We start from the raw sequence: 9,288 nt of genomic DNA, 5'->3' as shown, positions 1-9,288 counted from the left end.
TGGAAAAGCATTTATAACTTTTCCTTAACTTCCTTAATGTTCCTGAAACTTCCTAAGGAGTTTTATAAATGTTCTAGCAAAAGAAGAAATCACACAGAAAAAGACGAACCTGTTTGGCCATGTGGCGAGTGGTGTTGTGGGGTGGTGAGGGGGGTCCCCGGGAGCACCACTATAGTGGACATGTGCAGGAGTGACCGACCGTGCAGGAGGAAGCCACAGCGGCCAGCAGTGTCCATCATTTTTGAAGACCGAGAAGTGACACCAATATCATGCACCTGTTGGTCTCCCACAAAAGTGCTCCTTTGGGGCTGGGCACGGTGGCTCACGCCTGTAATCCCAGCACTTTGGGAGGCCGAGGTGGATGGATCACTTGAGGTCAGGAGTTCGAGACCAACCTGGCCAACATGGTGAAACCCCGTCTCTACTAAAAAAATTACAAAAATTAGCCAGGCGTCGTGGCTCATGCCTATAACCTCAGCACTTTGGGAGGCCGACATGGGCAGATCACCTGGTGTCAGGCATTCAAGACCAGCCTAGCCAACATAGCAAAACCGCATCTCTACTAAAAAAAAAAAAATACAAAAATCAGCCAGGCATGGTGGGACATGCTTGTAATCCTAGCTACTTGGGGGACTGAGGCAAGAGAATCGCTTGAACCCGGGGAGCAGAGGTTGCAGTGAGCTGGGATCGCATCACTGCACTCCAGTCTGGGCCACAGAGCTGAAAAAAAGAAAAAAAAGTCATTGATTGTAAGGTGCATCAGTTGCAAGGTTTCCCATCCCTCTGCAGAGGCCCACACTGCAGCCACGCCAAGTACCTGCCCTTCTCCCTTGGCCCTTGCATCTCTTTGCCTGACCTGTAGCCTGCACACGACACCCTGTCCAGCCACACACCCACAACAGGGCAGAGACCTCTGAAGAGTGGCCGGTGTTGGGAGACAATTCTGACGCTGGTGCCCCTGATAACCCGACTGGGCTGCGTGTCCCCAAACCAGATGGCTAGGCTGCTCCCTCACCCAGGGTCCCCTGTGACCAGGGACAAAGCTTCAAGCCAGGTTCAGGCCTTTTCTGGGCTTCAAATGCACTGGCCCTTCCAGGGACTTCCCCTGCAAGACTCTGATTCCATGGGCCCTTGCCCCAGCTGAGACTGGACAAGGAGCCAGCCCTCAGGCATCGGTCTCATTGCTGCCCACCTCTAAGTCTTCGTGGAGGGCAGAACATGTTTTTTTAAAACACAAAAAACCCATCCTGTCTGAACCGAACATGTTTCCCTGCTTGTTGAACAGCCCCATTCACATTCCTAGGCCGGTTGGCGGCCAAGATATTTATAGTCCTGCCCTGGCACTGCCTAATTGGTGTGGCCTGATGGGGCCCCTATCCGTCATGGTAAGTGGGCCTCTCACCAGCCTCCAGCGGGCCCTCTGCCAGCCCGGACATTTCCAGGCCTGGGTGGGGGAGGCAGCCCTCACTCCGTCTGAGGCCCAGGCCTCTCTCCAGGGGGTTTGCTGATGCCAGGGAAGCGTCCAAGAGCAAACAACTGGCCCAGGCCACCTTGACCATCCAGCCCAAAGGTGGACAGGGATCACTGACAGCATCTGTCCAGACATTCCTAGGCATCCATGCTGCCCTCAGCCTCCCTGTCACCCTCACTCCATCCCCCGAGCTTACAGAGGAAGCCCTGTCACTCCACTGCCTGATGACCTCACAATCCCCTGTCCTGCAGGATGTAGCCTCAGCCCCTTTGTGGGCTCTGGAAGGACCATCACTGTCAGTCCAGTGACAGCCCTGACACTTCTTGCTCTCTGTCGCAACCACAAGGAGGGACATGACGTTTCCCAGCAAGGGAAGATGGGCTCCAGCCTTTTTTTTTTTTTTTTTTTTCCGAGACAGAATCTAGCTCTGTGGCCCAGGCTAGAGTACAGTGGCAGGATCTCGACTCACTGCAATCTCTGCCTCCTGGGTTCAAGAGACTCTCCTGCCTCAGACTCCTGAGTAGCTGGGATTACAGGTGCATGCCACTACACCGGGCTAATTTTTGTACTTTTAGTAAAGACGAGGTTTCACCATGTTGGCCAGGCTGGTCTCGAACTCCTGACCTCAAGTGATCCCGCCACCCACCCCCACCCCGTCTTGGCCTCCCAGAGTGCTGGGAATATAGGTGTGAGCCACCACACCCGACCAGCCAACCCATCTTCTGAGGCTCAGTTTCCACATCTGAAAAATGGGAAGCACCAATACTCCCTGCCTCATAGGGTAGATGAGTTAGATCCAGGAGGAGAAGCACTACATAAGTGCTAGCTGCTTGAAAAAATGTTTTTCATTTAGAGACACGGTCTAATGCTGTTATTATTATATTACCTCATTACGCTTTCACACTGTTATTTCAGTTGCAAACTCATTTAGCAGATGTGAGTGCCTCCCGGGGGCACAGCAGTGAGTGAGACACATAAGGCTCCTGCCCTCATGGCTCTTACAGTTTGGTGGCAGAGACAAAAGGTGAACATGACATTATAAATTAAGGTAAATTCCCATGAAGAAGACACACAAGGGGCTCTTAGGGAAAAGACTGAGGGAAACCTAGTTTGGGTTGCTGAAGAAAGTAAGCTCTGGCTAGGTGCGGTGGCTCATGCCCATAATCCCAGCACTTTGGGAGGCCGAGATGGGCAGATCACTTGAGGTCAGGAGTTCGAGACCAGCCTGACCAACATGGTGAAACCCCGTCTCTGCTAAAAGTACAAAATTAGCTGGATGTGGTGGCAGGCGACTGTAATCCCAGCTACTCAGGAGTCTGAGGCAGGAGAATTGCTTGAACCCGGGAGGCAGAGGTTGCAGTGAGGCAAGGTCATGCCACTGCACTCCAGCCTGGGTGACAGAGCGAGACTCCGTCTCAAAAAAAAAAAAAAAGTAAGCTCCCAGCTGAGACCTAAAGTATGAGAAGAGACCAGTGGGGAAAGAATTGCAGGGAAGAGCATCCAGGCAGAGGGAACAGCATACGCAAACACACAGATTCCAGGGGAAAAGAATTGGGGGAAGTGAAATTGGGAGAGGTGAGGCAGCATCAGGTCATGGTGAATCTGAGAGCCATTTGGCGGGGGCGGGGGGGTGTCAATTTTGGTACAAATGCAATAGGAATCCCTTGGGGAACGGGGCGGTTTAAGCAGGAGAATGAGATAGGGCCCGATTTACATTTTCCACAGGTTATTCTGGCTGGTGGGGGTGGAGAGGAAGCAGGGAGGTGGGGAGGAGGCTGTGCTGGCCTCCAGGGCCAAGCTGGTGGTGGCTTGACACAGGGGTGTCAGCAAGAACAGAGGGAAGTGGATGTGGGATTTATTTTGGAGGTAGAATTGATGAGTCTTGGCGGTGGCCAGGGTGTGGGTGGTGAGGGCGGGACTATCCAAAGATGCCTCCCAGTTTTCTGGCTGAAGCCACCAAGCAGATGATGATGGTGCCATTTCCCGAGATGGAGAAGTCACAGGGAGGGGCTGGCTGGGGAAGGAACCAAGAGTTGACTTTTGGACGCATTATGTTCGAGCTGTTATTTGTCCTGCCTGGCTAATGACTGACAGAGCTCCGTGGGCCTCAGAGTTACAGAAGTCGCCCCTGTTCCCCTGTGTTCCTGCTCATGTGTGGCCCCATGAGGTGTTTCAAGGCACTGCAATTATTTGAGCATCCTCTAGCCCCACTTCTTGGGGCCACCACCACCTTCCCACCTTCCCAGTGGCAGAAGACCTGAGTTGCCCCAACCTCTTCATTCTTTTTTTTTTTTTTTTTTGAGACAGAGTTTCACTCTTGTTGCCCAGGCTAGAGTGCGATGGCGCGATCTCAGCTCACCACAACTTCTGCCTCCTGGGTTTAAGCAATTCTCCTGCCTCATCCTCCTGAGTAGCTGGAATTACAGGCATGCACCACCACCACACCTGGCTAATTCTGTATTTTTAGTAGAGACGGGGTTTCTCCATGTTGGTTAGGCTCGTCTCAAACTCCCAACCTCAGGTGATCTGCCCCCCTCAGCCTCCCAAAGTGCTGGGATTACAGGTGAGAGCCACTGCGCCTGCCCCCAATCACTTCATTCTGAAGCAATGAAGGACCTCAGCCTTGTCCCACAGGCTCAGTGGGAAGGTATCCATGTCTCTGTTGGGATCCCCCAACTGCTGTGAGCTTCAGGCCTTGGGCCTGCCCCCTTCCCTGTCCCCTTAGTTCAGCCCCCACTCCGTGGATCTGCTCTGCAAAACTCTTCATTAGTTTTTTAGAGACAGGGTCTCTGTCACCCAGGCTGGAGTGCACTGGTAGGATCACAGCTCCCGGCATCCTCGAACTTCTGGGCTCAAGCCATCCTCCAACTTCAGTCTTCTAAGTAGCTGGGATCACAGGCATATGCCACCATGCCTGGCTATTACATTTTTATAGACACAGGATCTTGCTATGTTGCCCAGGCTGGTCGTGAACTGGCCTCAAGCAGTCCTCCCACCTCAGCCTCCCAAAGCTGGGATTACAGGCACATGTTACCATGCCCAGCTAAGTTTTAAATTTGTATAGAGATGGGGTCTTGCTATGTTGCCCAGGCCGGTCTCCAACTCCTGGCCTCCAGTGACCCTCCAGCCCCATCCTCCCAAAGTGTTGGGATTACAGGCGTGAGCCACCACACCTAGCCTTGCAGAACTCTTTAGAACCACATAGACTCCAGTTTGAACCCCGCCTCTGCCATCCATATCTACTAGTTATGTGAATGTTCTGCATCTGTGGAATGGGGTATCGAACAATGTTCCCTTAGGGGTGTAGTGGGTATTCACTGAGATAATGCTTATAAAGGTTTCACACCAAAGCTACTGAAAAGCAAGTGTGAAATTTGTTGGTTTTATTAATTAGTATTGCCTGATCTCCCACCCAGGCCCACCATAAAGGTCTGATTATAAAATCCACAAGCCAGAGGCCCCCACCACCTTCTTGTCTTTTGCTGCCTCCCCCTACCCATACCATAGCAACCTTACAAAGCTCTGATGGTGGGATTCCAGGCATCGCCAGCCAATGGGAAGCGGGGGGGGGGGCACTGAGTCACCCCATATTGGCGCGTGGCAGCCTCTGGGGGCTGTGGGCAGGGCTGGCCTCGTCTGGTGACTGGGGAGGGAGCTGGCAGAAGGCCGGGGAAGGGGGACAATGGGCCTTTGACTTTGCCGAGGTTTCTCCATCCAAGATGCTCTAGCCCCTAGGCAAACATGACCTCATTCCTCCTCCAGGCTCCAGGACCCAGGGCAGAGACAGGCTTGGAGTTGGACACACCCACCCCATTTCACAGACTGGAAAACCAAGTCGCACAAGGAAAGAAGACAAGAGGACACCGAGGCTCCAGCCCTAGGACCCAGCCAGAAGTCATGCCCTCCTGGGTTGCTGAGCCCAGGGAGGGGACTCACAAGAGGGCCTTCTAGGCAGCAAAGGTCTAGCTATCCTGCAAGCTCCTGGGACAGACAGGTTGCGCTTGGATCTGCTACTCACAGCTGTGTGGCTGTAAGCAGCTTACTCACCTTCTCTGGGCCCTGGTTTCTGCATCTGATGCAGGCCTGGCAGCCTCTTTCTTGCAAGGTTACGGTGCCCTTGGAGATCACTGCTGAGAATTCAGACAGGCCTGCTTTAAGCTGTAGCACCTGCGCCCACTGCTCTGCCTTTAAAGGGGTGATCTTCCAGGGAAGACAGTGGGGATTAAGGCCCCTCCCACGCAAGCCTCCAGGGTCCACAAATGTCCCTCTCTTGCCAGGGGCTCTGCAGTGCCAAGGCCTGGTAGGAGTCTGGCATATCTTTCTGGTAGCTTCCTAAGTGACATTCTCCCACACTGGCCCTGCTGGGCTTTCACCCCCTGCCCACAGCAGCCCTCACTTCCTATGCTGATCCCCCTTCCCCAGAGGGTCTTCTCCAACCTGGTCTCCATCCCCACAGCCATCTGGGGACACCCCTGCACCTGAAACCTCAGCAATTCAAGTTGCAAGATGCCAGCTAAAGGGACTCCCAGCCATTCTCTCAGTCTCATGTCTAAAATGGGATAGTGGGGCTGGGCATAGTGGCTCATGGCTGTAATCCCAATGCTTTGGGAGGCTGAGGGAGGATGGCTGGAGGCCAGGAGTTTGAGATCATCCTGGGCAACATAGCCAGACCCCATCTCTACAAAAAAAATTTAAAAAATTAGCCGGGCATGGTAGTGTACGGTCCCAGCTACTCGGTTGGCTGAGGCAGGAGGATTGCTTAAGTCCAGGAGTTCAAGACTGCAGTGAGTTATGTTTGCACCACTGTACTCCAGCCTGGGTGACAGAGCAAAACCCTGTCTCTAAAAATAAATAAGTAAAATGGGATCGAGTGTGGTGGCTCATGCCTGTAATCACAGCACTTTGGGAGGCCGAGGTGGGTGGAGAAGTTCAAGACCAGCCTGCCCAACATGGCAAAACCCCGTCTCTACTAAAAATACAAAAATTGGCTTGGTGGTGGGTGCCTGTAATTCCAGCTACTAGGGAGGCTGAGGCAGGAGATCGCTTGAATCTCGTCCTGTTGCCCAGGCTGGAATGCAGTGGCACAATCACGGCTCACTGCAGCCTCAACCTCCTGGGCTCAAGGAGTTTGAGGCTAATCCTCCCACCTCAGCCTCCAGAGTAGCTGGGACTACAGGCGCACTCCGCTACCCCTGACTAACTAAAAAAAAAAAAAAAAAGAAACTTTTGTAGAGATGAGGTATTTCTATATTGCCCAGACTGGTCTTGAACCCCTGACCTCAAGTAATCTGCCTGCCTCGGCCTCCCGAAGTGCTGGGATTACGGGTCACTGCACCCAGCCCAAAGCAATTTTAAGAGTTGCCTGTGTTCACTGTTTACACATTTCACTTACTACTTTCCTCCTTCATGCCCTCCAACCTGGTTTCTGTCACCCCTATTCCACAAAAACTCTTCAAGTTCACCAGTGACCTTTCTGTGGATCAATCTTGTGAACTCTTTTCACTCCTTATTTTACTCAAAATTGCTGCAGTACTTCATCTTAGCTTTTTTTTTCTTTTTCTTTTTTCTTTTTGAGATGAAGTCTCACTCTGTTGCCCAGGCTCAAGTGCAGTAGCACAGTCTCAGCTCACTGAAACCTCCAACCCCCAGGTTCAAACGATTCTTCCACCTCAGTCTCCCGAGTAGCTGGGACTACAGGTATGTGCCACCACCCCTGGCTAATTTTTGTAGTTTTAGTAGAGATGGGGTTTCACCATGTTGCCCAGGCTGGTTTTGAAGTCCTGCCCTTAGGTAATCCACTCACCATGGCCTCCCAAAGTGCTGGGATTACAGGCGTGAGCCACCACGCCCGGCTATTCACACTAGTTTTATTTATTTATTTTTTTGTGAAACGGAAAATTTTTTTTTGTGTGTCGCCAGGCTGGAGTGCAGTGGCACGATCTCGGCTCACTTCAACATCCACCTCCCAGGTTCAATTGATTCTCCTGCCTCAGCCTCCCTAGTGGCAGGGATTACAGGCACCCGCCACCATGCCCAGCTAATTATTGTATTTTTAGTAGAAATGGGGCTTCACTGTGTTGGCCAGGCTGCTCTCAATCTCTTGACTGTGCATCCACACTAGTTTTAACTTCTCCCTTCGTGAATCCACTTTCTCTTTTCCTCTGTGACCTGCATTTTGATTTTCCTCCCCTCTTTTTTGGCTACTTCTTCCCCAGCTACTCCCATCTCTCGCTACTCTCCCTTTTCCAGCCCTTAAAGTTGGGGCTCTTCAAGGCTCAGTCCTGGGTCCTCCTCTCTTTTCACTCCCCACACCCTTCTCAGGGGTGCGGTTCACCTTGTTCTCTTTCTTCAATTACCAGCTATAGTCAGTATCAATTGGGCTACAGGCTGGAATCTCCTGGGGGAGCATTGAGAAAAGTCCAGTGCCAAGCAGAATCCTCGGCCGTTCTATTGGTCTGGGGTGGAGCCCAGGCATCATTATTTTTAAAACCTTTCCAGCTCTCATTCTAATCTCCAGCCAAAGTTGAGAACCACAAGAAGAGATGCTGCTAACTCCCAAATCCTTCACGCCTATCCCCAAAGGACCCCTGATGTGCTTTGCTGGCACTATAGATTAGCCTGCAATTTCCAGAATCTTACATACTTTCTTATTGCCTGGCTTTTTTCATTCATGATGATGATTTTGAGATGCATCCATGTTGCGGCATGTATCAATAGTTTCGTTTTTTGTTTTTGCGTTTGTTTTTTTTTTTTTCTTTGAGACGGAGTCTCGCGCTGTCTCCCAGTCTGGAGTACAGTGGCGCGATCTCCGCTCACTGCAAGCTCCGCCTCCCAGGTTCATGCCATTCTCCTGCCTCAGCCTCCCGAATAGCTGGGACTATAGGCGCCCGCCACCATGCTTGGCTAATTTTTTGTATTTTTTAGTGGAGACGGGATTTCACCATGTTAGCCAGGATGGTCTCGATCTCCTGACCTTGTGATCCGCCCACCTCGGCCTCCCAAAGTGCTGGGATTACAAGCCTGAGCCACTGCACCCGGCCAGTTTCGTTCTTTTTTTTTTTTTAATTGCTGTAGCGTTTCATTGTATGCTTATAGCTGGATTTGTTTGACCTTTTACCCACTGATGGATATTTGGGTTGTTTTTAGTTTTTGGCTTTTGCAAATACACTGCTATGAATATTCATGTATAATATGTGCAAAGACGTCTTCATGTCGCTTGGGAGATATCTACAGGTGGAGTGGCTGGGTCTTATGGTAGGTGTGTTATTAGCATTTTAAGAAACTGCCAAAATGTTTTCAAAAGTGGCTGTGTTTTTTTCCACATCCACCAGTCATGAACGAGAGTTCCAGGTTTTGCCCATCTTTAAATTGGGCTGTTTGTCTTCCTAACATTGAGTTGTCTAAATACAACTGAAAAAAAAAATTTCAGTCCGTGGCACATATCTTTTTTTTTTTTTCATGAGGAAATTTAGTCTTTAATATCTGACCTTAGGTCAAACGAAGAGAGACAACAGTGTAAAAAGGAAAAAAAGGGGCTTTAACCCAAGCAGAGGTTTTCACTAACAACGTTCGAGGTGAAGAAAGCTTTAAAATTACTGGTTTAGCTTCAGAAAGCAGAACTTACTCCTTTGTCTTGAAAGGAAAAAGAAGAGGAGGAAGAAGAGAAAGCAGAGGAGGAGGAGAAAGCTAATGTTCCACCAAAGAAAATGGACAAGTGGCACACATTTTAAAATGAGCAAGGAGAATTGTAAGAATCCTGTTAACTTCATAAGTAAATTTTTGTGGGCATTTTTTTTTTTTTTTGAGAAGGGGTCTGG

At 50.7% G+C, this 9,288-nt stretch overlaps 1 long non-coding RNA gene across 1 annotated transcript; it reads right to left on the bottom strand.

The window, feature by feature from the left end:
* Positions 1 to 4,832: 4,832 nt before the first annotated feature.
* LOC108543853 (uncharacterized) lies at positions 4,833 to 5,671 on the bottom strand. Its single transcript, XR_001889686.1, has 2 exons — positions 5,519 to 5,671; positions 4,833 to 5,202 (listed from the first exon to the last, which is right to left on the bottom strand). It is a non-coding gene; the product is annotated as an uncharacterized LOC108543853 (long non-coding RNA).
* Positions 5,672 to 9,288: the final 3,617 nt, after the last annotated feature.

Source organism: Rhinopithecus bieti, unplaced genomic scaffold (assembly GCF_001698545.2).
Source record: "Rhinopithecus bieti isolate Rb0 unplaced genomic scaffold, ASM169854v2 scaffold_24996, whole genome shotgun sequence".
Classification (NCBI taxonomy): domain Eukaryota; kingdom Metazoa; phylum Chordata; class Mammalia; order Primates; family Cercopithecidae; genus Rhinopithecus; species Rhinopithecus bieti.
The sequence above is the reverse complement of the archived record's forward strand: the minus strand, read 5'-3'. Positions and strand labels throughout refer to the sequence as shown.